Source organism: Solanum verrucosum, unplaced genomic scaffold, assembly GCF_900185275.1.
Source record: "Solanum verrucosum unplaced genomic scaffold, falcon-dt-bn FXZP01000287.1, whole genome shotgun sequence".
In the NCBI taxonomy this organism is placed as follows: Eukaryota; Viridiplantae; Streptophyta; class Magnoliopsida; order Solanales; family Solanaceae; genus Solanum; species Solanum verrucosum.
Window position 1 is genome coordinate 111955 of NW_026020292.1, and position 13939 is coordinate 125893.

Here is a 13939-nt window from a genome sequence, read left to right on the forward strand (position 1 = left end):
CAATGATGGCGCAAGCAAATTTGTCTCTCTTTCTGGGGAGATGCATTATTGACTGTGGTTTACATATTGAACAAAGTGCCTTCTAAATCAGTATCTTCCACTCCTTATGAACTTTGGACTGGTCATAAAACAAACATGAATGATCTACGACCGTGGGGTTGTGCAACATACATTAAAGATCATTTTGGTAAGTTTGGTAAACTAAGTCCAAAAGGAAGAAATGTATCTTTATAAGGTACTCTGAATGCTCCAAAGGGTATGTGTTTATCGATGAACTGGAGGATGGAAGTATTACTAAAACTATATCACGAGATGTCAGATTTTTGGAAAATAATTTTCTCAAAAAAGGTGAAATAGATGAAGTTGAGCCTCTGTATGAAATGTTGAATTCAGAAGATCAGATAATGTTGTTAAACATACTTGATAATTCAATGGATCAAGAAATGATTTCTGGTCCAAGTGGTAGTTATGAATCCCATAATTCTATAGAGGAATCTGAACTTCAAATACGTAAGAGTACAAGAAAAGGTGTACCTAAACGATCTTATGATATTAAGGATTATGTTTTTTGGTATATCCTACAAAATTTGATGAACCTAATTCTATAACACAGGCCTTATCGAGCCCTGAAAGGGATGAATGGTTAAAAGTGATGAAAGAAGAACTAGAGTCCATGAAAATCAACAAAGTATATGATCTAGTTGACCTTCCTATGGAACGTACAACTATTGGGAATAAATGGATTCTTAAAGTTAAACGTAAATCGGATGAGTCAATAGAAAGACACAAAGCACGATTGGTTGCAAAAGGTTTTACTCAAGAAGTTGGAATAGACTATAAGGAAAAATTTTAACCAGTTGTGAAGTTTACATCCATACAATTATTTTTAGCTATTGTTGCACGCTTAGATCTAGAATTACACCAAATAGATGTGAAGACCGCTTTTCTCAATGGAGAATTAAACAAGGAAATCTACATGGAACAACTAGTTGGTTTCGTTGTTAAAGGTCAAGAAAAGAAAGTATGTAAATTGAAAAGATCAATTTATGGCCTAAATCAATCTTCAAGGCAGTGGTATCTGAGATTTTATAAGGAGGTAATGTCATTTGGTTTCACCATGATCGATGAAGACCATTGCATCTATGTGAAAAAGTCCAATGAAAATTTTGTAATTCTTTCTCATTACGTAGATTATATTTTATTAGCTGAAAATAATTTAGAGTATCTGAAAACTGTCAAGTCATGGCTTTCAAAATCATTTGATATGAAAGATATGGGTGAAGCAGACTATATATTGGGTGTTAAGATCCAAAGAGATCGTTCCAAGAATTTTTTGAGTTTATCTCAAGAAACTTATATAAAGAAAATATTGGAACATTTTCGAATGAATAGTTGCAAATCCATGGATACTCCTGTAGCAAGAGGTGAAACTTTAAGCCTTAAATGTGTCCAACTGAAAAAGAAAAGGAAGACATGTCTCGAGTTCCTTATTCTAGTGTTGTTGGGAGTTTGATGTATGCTATGATGTGTACTCACCCAAACATTTGTTATGCCTTGAGTCTAGTTAGCAGGTATCAATCTAATCCTGGAAGAGATAATTGGAAAGCAGTAAAGAGAATATTTTGATACCTGAAGGGAACTGCAGATCATACACTGTGTTATAGTGGATCTGATTTATTCATAAGAAGTTATACAAATGTTGATTGGGCTGGTGACCGGGATGATAGAAAATCAATATCCGGTTATGCTTTCTTACTAAATGGTGGTGCTATTTCATGGAAAATTAAGAAGAAAACTTGCACAGCTCTTTCAACCATGGAATCTGAATTTGTGGCTTGTGCATCTACAATACAAGAAGTTGTTTGGTTAAAGAGATTCTTTAAGCATTTGAGTATTGCAAAGAATTCTAAGGGTTCCATGATTCTATATTGTGATAGTCAAGCGGCTATCGCGTACACGAAGGATCCTAAGTATCACAGCAAGACCAAACACATAGACATCAGGTATAAATTTGTGAGAGAGGTAGTGACAAGTGGAGAAATAACTCTGCAATACATTCCTACACGTGAAGTGATAGCTGATCCTTTTACGAAGGCCATCTCTAGAGACTTGTTTGAAAAACATGTTAAGGCTCTAGGTTTGCGTAGGATTGGATGACATTTCAGTATTGTAAAATAACTTGTTTGTTGTAATATTTTCTCCTAAATAATGCTATTTAATTTATGTTCAAATGTAAAATGCATGAGATATTTTGTAAGAAATAAAGTATGTCGAATAAGTCGTGAGATTGGCTCTCTCACACGAGCAATGACTTCTTACGTCGAGAAGCGTGAAGAGATGAGTTTTACCACCATATTATGACTTGTTTTATGGGCCAGAAAAATGTTTCTCTAAGAAAATGAATTTAAGTATCACTGAAGAGAGAAACTAGGGTTAAACACTTGAAGGCGTTTAGACCAAGGTTTGTACGATGTTGAATAATCGAAAGAATGAGACACATACACCAGTATAAGGTGAAAACATCGTAACACGTGTTTCATACCACGTGTGTCAAGCGATCAATGGGTCAATGAAAGAATATTTCCTGCTTCTTCATTGTGTGAGACCCAAAAAAGTTAAAATGACTTTTCAATGAAATACCCTTTGACCCTTTTCTGTTTCTTGAAGTTTCAATCGATATTGCTACTTTAGCATGTTACTAATAGCCATGAATGATTCGTCAATGCAGTGCATGTCTAGGAAAACAATTGAATAGGAGCAAATAGATTCGAGTAGAAAGGAAAGACAATTAAATGAATAATAAATGTATATACACAAGCCGGCTATTGCACTAAGCATATTGGTATTGAGTGTGATTGTGTGTATAAAGTTAAATATGAACTCGTATTAATTTCCTTGAGAGGATGAGGGATCAAATAAGTAACTACTGAAGTAGTGAATGAAGTCTGGGGTATTGCAAGTAATAGTATTCTTATATAAGTAGTGAATTCCTTCCACATGTAATTGGATTCCTATGGGGGGCTTGTGAAACCTTAAGGGTAAGCTCTTGATGCTCACAGGTCGCACAAACTATTTATCGTATGAATTGTGTGTCTAGTTGATGTTGTGTTGGCTTGGGTCTTGTCCACCATGTACGAATTGGGAGATGTAAGTTTTGGGTCATGGATCGCCCATGTGGATCGACCCGACCCGAAATGTTATCTGTAAAAAAGAGATAAGTCTTAATTTAAAAATAGGGGTGGGAACAATTACTATGTAACTGTTCCAACGTACACAAACCTTTATTTTTAAATAGAGAAACTTTACGCTCTGTAGACAGAAGGAAGAAGACAGAGAAAAACTGAACACTCTGAACACAATATTTTTCTAAGAAAAAGACACTAATAAAAAGATATTTAGTTTGTGAATGTTTTACATTGTTTCCTTGAGATTCAAGTTTGGCTTGGAGCAATTCTTCAAAGAAAGGATTTCCTCAGTCTTCCGCTATAAAATATAAGGTACACAATTCGTCAATTTCTTTCTATAGATCCTATAACTTTTTTGAACTTGAGTCTTTAAACGTTGAAATTGATACTTTTTTGGAGTCTTATATGAAGATCACATTTGCATATAAGAATTACATTTTGTAATAATTGTGAGAATGGTATGCAATTCATATGTTACATCTATATATATAGTGTAAATTTGAATCTGGTGACTTGTTGGCGACTTTGAAGTGTGTAACTCAGGTCGTGTAATGTACTGAAGTCACATTTTGGTTGTAATAATATTCAGAAGTTTGAAAATTAGTTTATAGTGGGACCCTACTGTCGTGTTGAATGAGAGAGAAAATTTTGGAAGGAATTTATTTTTGATATTCTTTTTAATGTGCTACCACCTGCAATTGACTCTTCGATATATTTTTAATATCTTTAAGAATATGCCTAATTCTACCATTAAACTATAAATGAATATTTATTTATTTTTAAAATTAGTCTTTTAAACGTCACGAGTAGTAGATTAATTTTTGTTTTGTGACAGCCTCTAAGAGAGTCGCTACACTTATTGAGACATCACCTTGGCATATTATATTGTTGGATCATCACCTCTTTCAATATGACATATTATACAATATTGGATCATCATCTTCTTCAGCTTGATATATTATATTATATTATATTAAATCGGCACCTCTTTCAATGTGACATATTATAGTATGTTGAATCATCAATTTCTTTTGACGTAACATATTAGATTATGTTAGATCATCACCTCTTTCGATGTGACATATTAATGCTTAATTAATACTTGTCTACTCCTTTCTTTTCTTTGAATTAGTCCCATATTAATTAGTACAATTTTTTTAAAAATGATATAGATGATGCTACAACATATAAGTAACAAGTGACTAAATTTAGGAAAGGGTAATTGTTTGTAGCTATAAACAGTCAATTGAATAATTGGTATAACATATTTCTTATGTAGTTCTGATATATCTTATACTCAGTGTGGTACTTTCCTTATTTTTTTAATATTTCAGTAACATATAGTTTATAGGTAAACATAAGTAACTTTGATTATGTTTGTAAATGTTTCATATTTTAAAGTTTGTGTCTTATTCTTAAGAAACTAGTCTCCTCCTTCTTATATCCACATACATATCAAAATATTGTTTCCGAATAAAATTTTTATTTCATAATGTAGAAATATTGATTAATAGATATCTTCTTTAAGATGGATAATGTATTGTTGTCAATTTCACGGGGTACACTTGAAAAATCATATTTATTTGTAATAGATAATTGCATGTACAACTTTCTTTGTTTGATTCAAGATTATGAATCCTTCATGTGTAAATTTTATATGAAAATATTAACTAAATTGTTTAAATAAAATAGTGTTACAAAATATAACATAATCAATCCATATTCATAAACAAACTAGAACTCAATACAAATGGTTGAAATAATCCAACTAATTTGGCAGCATCAGGGGTGCAGCTGACTAAACTGGTGCAATTTTCTAAAGACAATGGCACAATCCTTGTTTATGATTATGCATATGCTATGTATATATGTGATGACAGTCCAAAGTCCAATTTGAGATTATTGGACCCAAACACGTAAATTCAGATCATGTTGTTTGGTCAACATTAAGTTTTACTTTGTTTTCTAGTGAAAGCTTTTGCTGTCATTTGGTCAAAACCTATAGCATGTAACAGTATAGTATTCATGACAAAATTCATAATGTTTGTACATCAGTTTGTTAGCAGTTACTTATCGGCTACAATGATCCATCTACTTCCATTACTCTTTTTAATCCTATTACAACCATACCTCAATTACATACTTCTTAGAGTCAGCATATGCATTCTCACTATTCATTTCACTCTATTTGGACCCATTTCATTCTAGTATTTACTACTAATTTATGGATCTCAAACAATACAAGTTGTCTATATTTCCTAATGAGACACATCTTAACAAATTAAAAAAATTCCTAGTGAATTGGCCTAATGTATGTTTACCTTCTTCATGACTAAGCATAATTCCAATGATATGACTATCATATCTATTATGTACATGATGATGTGATGGAGAAAGGAAGAGTTCACCATTGCAAGATAAGATTTGAAGCAAAGAAAAATAAATAAAAATTAGTAATTAGCAAACACAGGCTAAGCAAATACAAGAGAAAGCTATAAAAAGGATTAGAAGTAAAAAATGATAATTAATTTATAATATATATATATATATATATATATATAGAAGTAAAAAATGATAATTAATTTATAATATATATATATATATATAGAGAGAGAGAGACAATGAAAATAACTATTCATATTTCAAAACTCAAGAGTCTATGCATTAGTTATATCATTCAATTAGTTAAATGATTAGAAAACTGAAAATATTTAATTTAATACGAAAAACTAACTAAATGCTTTGAAAACATAAAATATTTAATTTAATACGGAAAACTAACAAAATGCTTTGAAAACAGAAAACAATATACGGTTTAAATAGCTGAAATTGTATGGTTGCTGAAAAATGGGATTGAGCCATTGAAGAGACATAACTCATAATTGATAAATAAAAAATTAACTTTTGAGTTGGATTAATAATTATTAATTAATTATTATATGTTGTAAAACTCAAGCAAAATAAGACAAGAAATATAGAAGATGAAAACAATAGAAATATAGAGACAAGATATGAGAGTATTTCTTATTCTTCAAAGTCTTCAAGTGTATACAATATGAACCCTTATGCCTCTATTTATAGTGTAACATAGAGGCATACAAAAGGTTAGTCATAAACATGAATATAATGGGGAGGTTATGGAAGTGAAAGGTTACAAGAATAATGGTTATAAAGGTGGAGGTTATGGAGGTTATGGTTATCTTCATAATGGAGGAAAGTAATGGAGATAATGGGTGAGAGTAACTTCTTGGTGTAGTGGGCAACACTATAATATTTTATAACACTCCCTCTTGGATCTCCATAGATAATATGCCTCGTTAAAACCTTACTAAGAAAAAACCCTGTGGAAAAAATCCTAGTGAAGGAAAAAGAGTACACATATCTTTTAATACGCTTTGAATGTTGCCTCATTAAAAACCTTAGCAGGAAAACCCAGTTGGGATAAAACCATGGTTAAGGAAAAGAGTACAACGCGTATTTTTCTCCCCCTGATAAAACTTTACTTGATATCTCGGAGACGATGCATTTCAATCTTATATCAAAACTTCTCAAATATTGATATTGGCAATCCTTAGTGAATAAGCTTACAATATTATCATTTGAATGGGTCTTTGAACGTCTATCTCACCATTTTGTTGAAGATCATGTGTGAAAAAGACTTTTGGTGAAATATGCTTTGTCTGATTTTCTTTTATTGTATCCTCCCTTCAATTGAGCTATATATTATTTCTGTATATGGTGGCTGAAATATCCTTTTCAAAAGAAAATCACATATTTTCTTAATATGATAGATCATGATTCCAACCAAACACACTCCTGACTTAATTCATAGATCAATATTATTTCTGCATGATTTGAAGAAGTGGTTACTACTGTGATTCTTTGAATGCCACAATATTATTGTGTCTCCATATGTAAACAAACATCCCATTTGCGATCGAGCTTTATGCAGATCAAATAAATATTCTTCATCTACATAATCAATTCATTTCTGACTCGGGGATTGATTCAATTTTATTGAAGCTCGTCTTTTCTTTTGAAAGAAAATCACACATCTTCTATGCATTGAGTCACTTGCTTTGTTAGTTTCTTGTCATAACTTGAATGATAATATGACAATCCTTTCACATAACTTTTGTTATGTATATCGAATAATCTTCTCACATTTGCATAACCAGCAATCTGTAAGTGCACCAATTGCACTAATACATGACATTTCAAAATCATTTTCATGATATCAAAAAGATTCTTTCTTTGTGTTAAGCAGTCTCAAAATTATTGGATACTCAATGGAATTGCTTTAAGACCTTTTAAATCCTTGAAGGATTTTCATATAACCTGCATCGTCTAGTTAGACATAATAATCATTCATTATACATATTCAAGTATTTCATCTATTGCCAAACTGGAACAAGTTTCATTGCATCCACCACTGGAGAATATATCTCAATTTAATAATGTCAGGATTTTTGCGAAAACCCTTTATGCTCCGAGACACAAACCGTACTTTATATCTTACGGTTATACTTTTGCACAATGATTCATTTGTACCCCACTGACATATATTTTGATCTATGAACTATAAGTTCAAAAACATCACTTTTCTAAGTGAAACAAAATATACTTGAATAGTGCATTTTATTTGGCCAATCATTTAACTGTCCACATTATATGACAGATTCAAATTTAAGATCCTCGTAATCATTTATAGCATTGAGTGCTACTTCATATCAAAGATACAGTCGACTGTCATTTTGATTCGATTCCAATACGACATAACTTATCGAGATATCTTCATGTTTCATCATTTTCAGGTACTTGAACCTTTGCCAATGTTTTATGAAGTGTTACATCATAGTGCTCTTTCAAAGCATTTACCTCATTATCATGACCATTTTGATAGTTTGATCCTCTCCTTCCTCAAGGAGTTTTCTGTTTGGAATCAATTGGTCTATCACGCTTCTGGCGTACCATAGACTCTGTCCTTCAAGGACTATTTATTGGAGCATTTGCAACTTAATTAAAATATTGGGTCAGCAAATACATCTGACAAATTATTTGCAACATTTTGCAAATGAATTATCTCTTGAACTTCAAGTTCACATTTTTTTAACGAGGATCTAGATAATTCACCCCACACATAATTTTCAGCTGCTAAACATATCTCCCCCTAATGTTAGGAAATCTAACATTTACCCCCAACCTCATTTTGGGGATCCATCTTTGTGTGTGGTGGAGCAATAAAATCATATGTGCACACATTAAATTTTTAGATGGAAATTATTTGGTTCCTGACCCTGAACCAATTGTGATGGGAGAACCTTGTTGGCTTGATGTATACACGTTACAACAAATTATAGCTAGACCAACCAGTATTATCAACACAATTTTATAGTTTGGAACTGTGCTCTTAATTTAACAATTTGAGCAAACAACCTTACAAAAACCAATTTGTAAGTTGATACAAATGCACATGTGACCATACCATAGATGCATCTATTAAATCTAATAGTAAGTGGTCCACATGGCAGGTGAACGAGCCCATATTCACCTTTTTTATGTTCCAAATAATTTCAGGGGATACAATCTCAACCTTAGCTGGTACAATGATCATTTTATCATGAGAACAAGCAACACATGAGAATTCTTGAAGAATCTTTTATTTCTTCAACAGATAACCACATGAATTCTCAATTATTTTGCATGACATTTGAACCGAAATGGTCAACTGGTTATGCCAACATATATTTATTCTAGTAAACTTCTAGTTCACTTTTGCATGTGATTCCTTCATCATGTCCATATTTTTATTCAACAAACAAGAGAAAGACGGGCAACCTTTTATGTAAATATTCATAACCCGCTTTGATTGTAGTAATTTGAAGATATTTAATCTTTCAATAATTTACAGCCTCGATATAACAATTTTTCTTTTCAATTCCTCTGAAACTTAAAAAGTTTCTTTTGAGGCTTACTACAACCTCAATATTATGAACTATTTCATTTTCTGGATAGTAACAAATTAATCCTTCCGAAACTTTCAATTAATTTTGTGTAATGCCACAAATTTCACAACACCATTCTTATGGTGACCATCTCCTTCAAGGAGAAAATTATTATTATTGTCATGGTTAAAATTATTACTGCAAGACTTATTTCTTGACAATCAATGACAAATTTGTGTTGGCACACAATAACATTTATTTTGGTCATGACCATAACCTTTATAGAAAAGAATTAGTTCTTTCTTTTGTCCTCCAATAGTTTATAATAAAACATACCACAATATTTGTGTAGTACTCAAAGAATATGACCGAAATGACCATTTATGTCAAAATATAAAAAAATTTCAATATCTCAAACCTCCCGTAGAGGTGAGATGTGGCAATTATCCAACCATACATGAACATGTCCTTATCCATACGAACACAAGCCACATTTTCTTCAAGAAATGACCATATCCATTTGTACATGCTCCATAAGTTTTTATTAGTCATACTTTGACATTATCAAATTTATTTGACCCACCTCAACATCACTTTAAAAGTACTAAATGTACTACCACTTTGTATTTCTTTATTTTAATGGAGGATTTAAAAAACTTTCAAATTGGGTTTCACCAACTCAATGTGCCCAATAACTTCTCATACCACTTTGATGGATAAAAAATACCTTCAAAAATCACCTTCACATTTGAAGAACCATCTTAAGAACCCATAATGTTCTTCCTTTTAATTACCACAATGATGACCATTAACATTTTACCACACCCATATTCATACATTTAACCATTTGTCATTGTTCAGACATATTATGCACTGCTACCATATTCACATAAGAGAATAGAGCAAATTAATTGGGTAAATTTCATGACTTTCAGTCAAAAGTATAAAACTTTATGTTAGTCATCATCATATCATCACTATAGTGCATTAGGACTTAAACCCAATGTCTTACCCATATAAAGACATTTTAGGTCATTATTTGTTGGGACCCAACCCACCATTTTATTATCATGATGCATCAGGACTCTCAGCCGATGTATTACCCTCTTGGTGCAATAAGACTTGAATCTTTCTCTTACCCTCAACCAATGACATAATAAGCCAAATATAATAGGACTCACCTTTGAGCCTTAAAAAAATATTGTGACTTTGTGGTTAACATGCACAAATAAATATAGAACAAAAGAAACACAATAAAAATATTCTCAACAAATTATGTACTAATATCTTAAACTTGTCAAAACAGAGAGTTACATATAGCATTATATTATATTATATTTGGTGCACAATAACTAAGCTAGTGAATTACCGTTATAAATCAAAGAATCAATTGCACACTAAGAAAATAATAATTTCAATTACACTAAAATAAAATTGCTCACTAACACTACTCCTTTTTCAATTTTCACGTGAACCCAAAATATTTCACAAACAAAACAAAATAAATTAAAAGCTTATGCAATAATCAAAACAGTGAGCATAATCATAAATAAAATATAAAATAAGTTTCACATACAAAAGAAAGTATATATAGTCATAGGTGGAAAAAAAATGCACAATAACAATAATATTAATCATTCACCTTGTTCACAAGTAAAATATAAAATAGATTCCACCATAATTTACCTTGTTTTCGAGAGAAAAATAAACACAATTATTTTATCTTCTTTTATTTACTTTGCTTCAATCCTGCAATGGTAGAACATTCGTGCTGATAACGTGTTGTAAAACTAAAGAAAAATAAGACAAGAAATATAGAAGATGAAAACAATAGAAATATAGAGACAAGATATGAGAGTATTTCTTATTCTTCAAAGTCTTCAAGTGTATACAATATGAACCCTTATGCCTCTATTTATAGTGTAACATAGAGGCATACAAAAGGTTAGTCATAAACATGAATATAATGGGGAGGTTATGGAAGTGAAAGGTTACAAGAATAATGGTTATAAAGGTGGAGGTTATGGAGGTTATGGTTATCTTCATAATGGAGGAAAGTAATGGAGATAATGGGTGAGAGTAACTTCTTGGTGTAGTGGGCATCCACACTATAATATTTTATAACATTATATATAATTTATAATATTTTTATATAGTGTAGGGGTAAAATGGTAATCCAACTTTGCACTTTGGAGCTTTCCACTTTTAGTAATATATGTTAGTGAAAAACTTACAAGATAAGAAAAATACAAAATTACAATTGAAAATAAATATGAAGAAAATAAATCTCTTCAGGCTGAGGCGCGGATATCTCGCTCTCTTTAAGGAGATTCAAGCCCACTGCAACAAATGTTTTCACCGGTCCAGCAGTAGTCCTTCTTGACTTGTCCCCTCCAGGATACAATAGCCTAATCACAATATATAACTCAACAACTCTAGACAAGAGTTGAGTCCAAAGCTCCACAAAAAAGAACACCTCCCTTCAACTAATAAGAACTCTTTTTTTTAACAAACTTTATGCACTCTATATTTTCCTTGTGTGTTGTGTGTTTCTCAAACCAAATGAAGACCACCACTATTTATACTAGAAGAAGTCTTCCTAGTAATGAATAGGAAGATAATGGTGTAGTAAATAATGAAGATAATGGTCTTAGGAGTTACATAGGTTACAAGATGTAATGGAGAAATAAAGAGTACAAGATGTAATGGAGAAATAAAGAGTAACAAATAATGTGGGCAACAAATGCCCCTCAACGTGTAAGTGCAACTCAACGGACAAAATTCAATGTGTGCATTCTCTAACTGCCAATGAAGAAGCAGTAAAGAAATGTCCACCAACGGCAGCAATGAATAGAGGCACTAACTGCTGAATCATTCAGCATTCTTGTAACTCCAAATAAAACAAATTAATATATTAAGATATTAATATTAAAATGCTAATAAACCAACAATCCCCCACACATTTTAGTATTAGATAAGAGAGTCCATCAGCTGAAGGAAGACTACTATGCATAATGAAGGTGTGCTCTGCATTGAACCTCCACTTAGTGAAATAGTAATTTTTACTCCAGAGTCGTAGTGGTCTCAGACTTGAACTATGACTGGTTAAGGGAAATAAAATATCACTGTCCACACATAATAATCAAGGTGTTGACATGAGTTTTGAAAGCCAGCACGTTATGGCCATGTGTTATCCCGGTTTCATGAGTGTTTTTGAGAATAAGCCCAATTCTCATAGGAAGCGACCTACTTCCACACATCACATAGGTGAAATCTGTCGAGAGTGCTCCTGTAAGCTTAACACTCCACCCATACGGGCTACAAATATTCATTAAGAGTTTTATCACTCAACCTTCACAAACTACAGGAAACAATGCACTCACATCATAGGGAGGGAATAAAAAGATAGTGCATTTTTCACAACAAGTCATCATATGATTAGTTTTTCCCTTTGAACCTGGCTATAGGATCTGATCTCTAGCCTCCAGGTTGGGTTTCCTCATATATGACTCAAGGATTTATAGGCTTCAATCCCATCCCCCTCGATGTGCTCCAGACTTTTTCTCTCGTTAAGGCCTTAGTAAGAGGATCTGCAAGATTTGACATAATCAACATTAATGGTACCATTTATCAAATACGATCTTACATTACTGTGTTTCCTCCTTATAGGTCTGGATTTACCGGTGTAATAACGGTTTTGAACTCTACCAATCGCAGCGGTGCTATCATAATGAATTAAAATAGGAGGAATTGGTTTTTCAAAATAAGGTATTTGAAATAATAAATCTCTTAACCAATTCGCTTCCTCACTAGCTGAAGCTAAAGCAATTAGTTCAGCCTCCATGGTAGAGTTTGCAATTATAGTTTGCTTTTTTGATCTCCAACAAACAGCACCACCACCTAAAGTAAAGACATAACCAGTGGTAGAACATGAATCACCTGATAAAGTGTTCCAATTTGCATCACAAAATCCTTCAAGTACAGTAGGATATTTTTTATAGAACAAACCACAATTTTTCGTTCCAATTAAATATCTCATAACTCTTGTTACAGCTTGCCAATGTTCATTACCTGGCTTGCTTGTAAACCTGCCAAGTACTCCTACTGCATATGCAATATCAGGCCTAGTGCAATTAGTCACATACCTCAAACTTCCGATTATGCTAGCATATTCCTTTTGATTTATTACATCAATTTCACTTTCAATAGGAAATAAGTGAACACTTGAATCAAAAGGAGTTGCAACATGCTTGCAATCAAGAATGTTATATTTTTTCAAAATTTGCTCAACATAATGTGACTGGTCAAGGAAAATTCCATCACATGTTCTTGTTAGTTTTATTCCAAGAATAACATTTGCATCACCAAGATCTTTCATATCAAAATGGCTTCTAAGAATATTCTTAGCTTCATCAATAACATTCATGTTAGAGCCAAAGATCAATAAATTATCAACATATAGGCAAATAATCACATGTGAATTATTCCAAGACTTATGATATATGCACTTATCACACCCATTTGTTTTAAAACCATTTTCAATCATGCAAGAATCAAACTTTTCATGCCATTGCTTAGGTTCCTGTTTCAAGCCATATAGGGATTACATACTTTGCTTTCTTGGCCTGCTTCAACAAAAGACTCGGGTTGATCCATATAAATTTCCTCATTTAGGTCTCCATTTAAAAAAGCAGTTTTTACATCCATTTGATGAATTTGTAAATCAAAAATTGCAGCCATAGCAATTAAAAGTCTTATGGATGTAATTCTTGTTACCGGTGAAAAGTATCAAAAAATTCTAGGCTTTCT